This window comes from Oncorhynchus gorbuscha, linkage group LG15, assembly GCF_021184085.1.
Source record: "Oncorhynchus gorbuscha isolate QuinsamMale2020 ecotype Even-year linkage group LG15, OgorEven_v1.0, whole genome shotgun sequence".
Taxonomy (NCBI): domain Eukaryota; kingdom Metazoa; phylum Chordata; class Actinopteri; order Salmoniformes; family Salmonidae; genus Oncorhynchus; species Oncorhynchus gorbuscha.
Window position 1 is genome coordinate 73447534 of NC_060187.1, and position 6000 is coordinate 73453533.

The following is a 6000-nucleotide window of genomic DNA, read 5'->3' on the forward strand; positions in this document are numbered from 1 at the left end:
GCTCATAGTGGACATCAGTAAATACCATTCTAAAGTTTCTGTGAAATAGAGCCCCACAGTGGAGGTGTTGTAACACCCATAAAACCTAGCGGTCAAACAGGGAAATGGTTCTAATCTTTTTCCCACCATTTTTTTCCCATAGGGTGTTTCATGTAAGCTTACCCTGCCTGGCAAGACGTTTTGAAAACAATGTAAATATCTCTCGAACAACTTTTATCAATATATTCGGCATTATTTACTCTCAGTTTCGAAAATGCTAATTATCATCAAAGTAGACATAATTGCAAGACTGAAAATCCCTGCAAGCTTCTTGCAGGTCATATCTAGCTGACACCTTTTCTAACAGGTATTGTGCCAATTTAAAACTTGCACAAGACAGTTCACAGGATTGTCAATTTAAAGAAATGTAGCCAATTTATTATTTACTACATTTAGCTAACATTAGATAGTTAATCCAGAGATTACTACCTCAGGGTATGCCTACACAATACACAGCCCTTATTTTAAGTGTTTCAAAAATCCTTATGGGAAAAATGAACGGTGGAAAAACGATTTCCCTGTTTGACCGCTAGGTTTTATTGGTATTATGACTCATACTGTGGTACTCTATACTAATTCATTTCTGTGGTAATGTTGTATTTGATGATGCAGTTAAACATCTACGCCACCAGGTGGCATAGTGAACATACAGTTACTACAGCAAAACAACTTGGTGTCACAGTATACACTGAGTGCACAAAACATTAGGAACATCTGCTCTTTCCATGACAGACTGACCAGGTGAATCGAGGTGACAGCTATGATCCCTTATTGATGTCAGTTGAAACATCCACTTCAATCAGTTTAGATGAAAGGGAGGAAACAAGTTAAATAAGGATTTTTAAGCCTTGAGACAATTGAGATATGGATTGTGTGTGTCATTCAGAGGGTGAAAGGGCATAAAAAAATATTTAAGTGCCTTTGAACTGGGTATGGTAGTACACTGCTGGGTTTTTCACGCTCAACAGTTTCCCGTGTGTATCAAGAATGGTCCACCACCCAAAGGACATCCAGCCAACTTGACACAACTGTGGGAAGCATTGGAGTCAACATGGGCCAGCATCCCCGTGGAACGCTTTCAACACCTTGTAGAGTCCATGCCCTGACGAATTGAGGCTGTTCTGAGGGCAAAAGGGGGTGTAACTCAATATTAGAAAGGTATTCCTAAGGTTTGTACACTCAGTGTAGTTAACCCACTCTGCGGAGTACTGCTGACCAAATCAATCAAATATCATTTTATATGTCACAAGAAGAATAAAATACAAAAGAATGAAGCTATAGACAGGGAGTACCAGAAACATAACACTGTGCATGGGTACGAGGTATTTGCATGTATGTACATAAAGGCAGGGTAAAGTGACTAGGCATATCACAGTAGCAGAAGCTGAATGATCTCTTGAGTCCCGTCCATGGTCCTCCTAGTTCAAGTTCAGCTACAGTTCCACACCTCTGTCCCACCTTCCCACATAGGAACATTGGGCACCCCGGGCTACTGCTTCAGCCTAGAACCAGCACCCTTGTCTGAGGTGGGGGGAAATGACTTGTTCCTGGCGGTAGATACAGCAGATAGAGGATTACCATACCTACCCAGATAGAGGATTACCATGCCTCAAGGATTACCATGCCTCAAGGATGACCATACCTACCCAGATAGAGGATTACCATGCCTCAAGGATTACCATGCCTCAAGGATTACCATGCCTCAAGGATTACCATACCTACCCAGATAGAGGATTACCATGCCTCAAGGATTACCATACCTACCCAGATAGAGGATTACCATGCCTCAAGGATTACCATACCTACCCAGATAGAGGATTACCATGCCTCAAGGATTACCATGCCTCAAGGATTACCATGCCTCAAGGATTACCATGCCTCAAGGATTACCATGCCTCAAGGATTACCATACCTACCCGAATGTAGTACTAAGGTTTATTAAATATTGGCGGGGCTGTTTTGAAGCCACCACGCAGCCATTTCGATGCTCTAAAATGTATTTATTCATGCCTGTATTTGTTTTTGACAAGTATATTCTATTACAGACACCATAATGCATACTTTTAAATTATATTAAGTGAATTGAACCTGAAAATTCAAAATAAATATATAAAAAAATATTCCTGATAGCATTTTTGTTTTACAAATGTTACTGTCCCCACTAGAACAAAGAAATACTTAAATACATGTCATTTTGTCCATGAAACATTTAAACAAAATATAGTACAATTCCATTCATTCCTATGGAGGACTGCTCCTTCTGGGGAGTACCAATATGGCAGTCAGTAGCTTCAAAGCCTCTCATTGGCCATTACATGGCATTAGCATTCCAGGGTTTATATACATCGTTGTCTATCTCACAGCCACACAATGAGTCTCAACAGAACTTTGTAAGTTTTTTTCAGGAAGCTGATAAAGCATGGGCAGACACACCTGTCTAATCAATCCTTATCTAACTCACTTTATTGGGCTGGCAGGCCAGATCCTGTTTCTTGGGTAAATATTTGTCTCTTTTGAACAGTCTGATGTTAAACACCACTATTATAAAGGCGCTGCCTCTGAAATATGGGTGCAAAGTTCTCTAGTCATGGTTCACATGGTTCATATTCACTAATCACTAATTGTCACTATTGTGAAGGGTTGCGCTGATCGAATCTGGTATGAGGATAAATATGACACTGAGTCACCGATTTTATGCTATGTATTTTTCATTAGCTAAGCAATAAGTGGTAAATGCAATTTTCGTATATACGGGCTCTCTGTCCCACCTCGCAGGGCAAACAGAGAACTGGCCAACACCCTAAAAATACATTCTTTAAATACTCTGACAGTAGTAGTTCCTGCTTCCGAGCTGGCCTGTCAGAGTAGAGATCAAGTGTGGTTTAAACTTACTCAACCTATGTTGATTGTTGGCGCCCTAACTGGTCCCAGCCCCCGGGCGCTCCCATTGGCAGGTGTAGTTGTTGCTGGGCAGAATATCTATGCGCTCATACCCTAAATACCGTTATCTTACATCTGGTTCTTGTTACTGCTAAGTTTGAGTTCTAACAAAATACAGTCTGTTTAACTGCCTATGTGGTGTACGTGTCTCCCACAACTCATGATAGCTGCCTAAACCTCAAGGCCACAGCCTGTCCGCTAGTCACATCATATGTTGCAAAATGTTGCACAGACACCCTCATGATAGGCAAAGCATATTTTCAATCCTCACACTATTCACTAATTGTCTCAAACGTTTATTGAAAACAAATAGGCATACATTTGCACAATGAGCACTATTTGTCTCTACATACATACACTACCATTCAAAAGTTTGGGGTCACTTAGAAATGTTCTTGTTTTTTTAAAGAAAAGCAATTTTTTTGTCCATGAAAATAGCATAAAATTGATCACAAATACAGTGTAGACATTGTTAGTGTTGTAAATGACTATTGTAGGTGGAAACAGCTGATTTTTAATGGAATATCTACATTGGCGTACAGAGGCCCATTATCAGCAACCATCACTCCTGTGTTCCAATGGCACGTTGTGTTAGCTAATCCAAATAATACCCGCAAAACATCAGTCTCAACGTCAACAGTGAAGAGGTGACTCCGGGATGCTGCCCTTCTGGGCAGAGTTGTAAAGAAAAAGACATATCTCAGGCTGGCCAATAAAAATAAAAGATTAATATGGGCAAAAGAACACAGACACTGGACAGAGGAACTCTGCCTAGAAGGCCCGCATCCCGGAGTCGCCTCTTCACTGTTGACATTGAGACTGGTATTTTGCAGGTACTATTTAATCAAGCTGCCAGTTGAGGACTTTTGAGGCGTCTGATTCTTTAAACTCAACATTAATGTACTTGTCCTCTTGCTCAGTTGTGCATCAGGGCCTCCCACACCTCTTTCTATTCTGGTTGGAGACAGTTTGCTCTGATCTGTGAAGGGAGTAGTGACAGAATAACCCACGTAAACAGGACCAAGCAGCGTAAAAAGGAGGAACAGCGCTTAATGGGGAAATGGACCTGGAAGGAGATATTAGATGGAGCATGACCCTGGACACAGCCGGGGGAGTGGAGACGATATGAAGGTGCACGGAAGCCTGAGAGGCAGGGGGGGCACATGAGGAGATTGCATGAGTCAGGTAGGAGACCTGAGCCAACTCTTCATGTTTACCGTGGGGAGCTTGTAACTGGTCAGGCACCGTGTTATGCAGAGATGTGCATGGTGTCTCCAGTGCGCTATTCTAGCCCGGTGCGCTCTATTCCAGCTCCTAGCATTTGCCGGGCTAGAATGGGCATCCAGCCAGGACGTATTGAGCCAGCTCTATGTTCTGCATCTCCAATACGTCTCCACGGTCCAGTGTATCCTGTGCCTCCTCTCCGCACTCGCCCTAAGGTGCGTGTCACCAGCCCAGTACCGCCAGCACCAGGCTTCCAGTGAGTCTCCAGGGTCCAGTACGCCCTGTTCCTGCTCCTCGCACTCGCCCTGAGGTGCATGTCCCCAGCCCGGTACCACCAGTGCAGGCACCACGCACCAGGCCTACAGTGCGCCTCAGCAGTCCGGAGCGTCCGGCGACAGTACCCAGTCCGGAGCGTCCGGCGACAGTACCCAGTCCGGAGCGACGGGCCACAGTCCGGAGCGTACCCAGTCCGGAGCGTACCCAGTCCGGAGCGTCCGGCGACGGGCCATTCAGCGAGGGTCCCCAGCCCGGGGCCTACGGCGAGGATCCGCAGTCCAGAGCCTCCGACGATGATCCACGGGTCAGTGCTACAAGAGCGGACTCCGGGTAAAGAAGGGGGGTGGCGTCCAGAACCAGAGCCGCCACCGAGGGTAGATGCCCACCCAGACCCTCCCATATAGGTTTAGGTTTGTGGCCGGGAGTCCGCACCTTTTGGGGGTTACTGTCACGCCCTGACCTTAGTTATCTTTGTTTTCTTTATTATTTTCGTTAGGTCAGGGTGTGAGGAGGGTGGTATGTGTGTTTTTGTCTTGTCTAGGGTTTTTGTATTCTATGGGGTATGTCTAGGTATATGTAGGTCTATGGTATATGTAGGTCTATGGTGGCCTGAATTAGTTCCCAATCTAATTCTGATCAATTTTATATTTTAATGGTCCAAAAAAAGTGTTTCTTTCAAAAACAAGGACATTTATAAGTGACAACAAATTTTGATTGGTAGTGTAGTTACAGTTGTTAGCTAGTTAGCTCATTTTAGCCATATTAGCATTGACATGAAATCTGTCAAACCCCCTCAAAACAAGATATGGTAGGTATCAAGATGAAACAAGCTGAAACGTCCCACTTACAATTCCCCACAAGGCAGTTTCATGTCACATTTACCAACAGATGGCATCACTGTGCCATCTTACACCCATAACAATTGTTGCTAGCCATCTGGCCATCCAGAATCACAACAACTCATAGATTTCTGCCCCATTAAGGGAGTGAGCGCTATTTATAATAAGGGTTACATGGAGAAACTCGTACCTCTCTGAAATGAACATGACTGGCCCTCTCTTCAGCTAAATATATTTACCTAAAACCTTGTTTTATTTTCTTCTTCTTAAGCTAACAAGGGGTGGGCCTGTGCTTTTTGCCATTTTCTTTAATAAAAGGTAGGCTAAGGGCATACTCTCTCATATCCCCTCAATTTGAATCTTGGTTTTAACTTAACAGCCCTTCACCTTTATTTAACCAGGTAGGCAAGTTGAGAACAAGTTTTCACAAGTTTTCACCTTCACTGACATGGAGGTAGGCTGTTTAAATAGTGCATGGTGGGTGGAGGAATTGACCAACAAATCTGTGGATATTGCAGCCTATAGCCTAATTATGTCTGTCAAACAGGTAGACCTATCTCTTATTTCTTAAATAGGAAGAAATATGCTCCAACACAAAGCCCTCTTGTTGTTAGTAAAGTCTAATTAAAATGAAGACTGTGCCTACACGAATTTGCATACTTTCAGCAACATGAGATGTCTA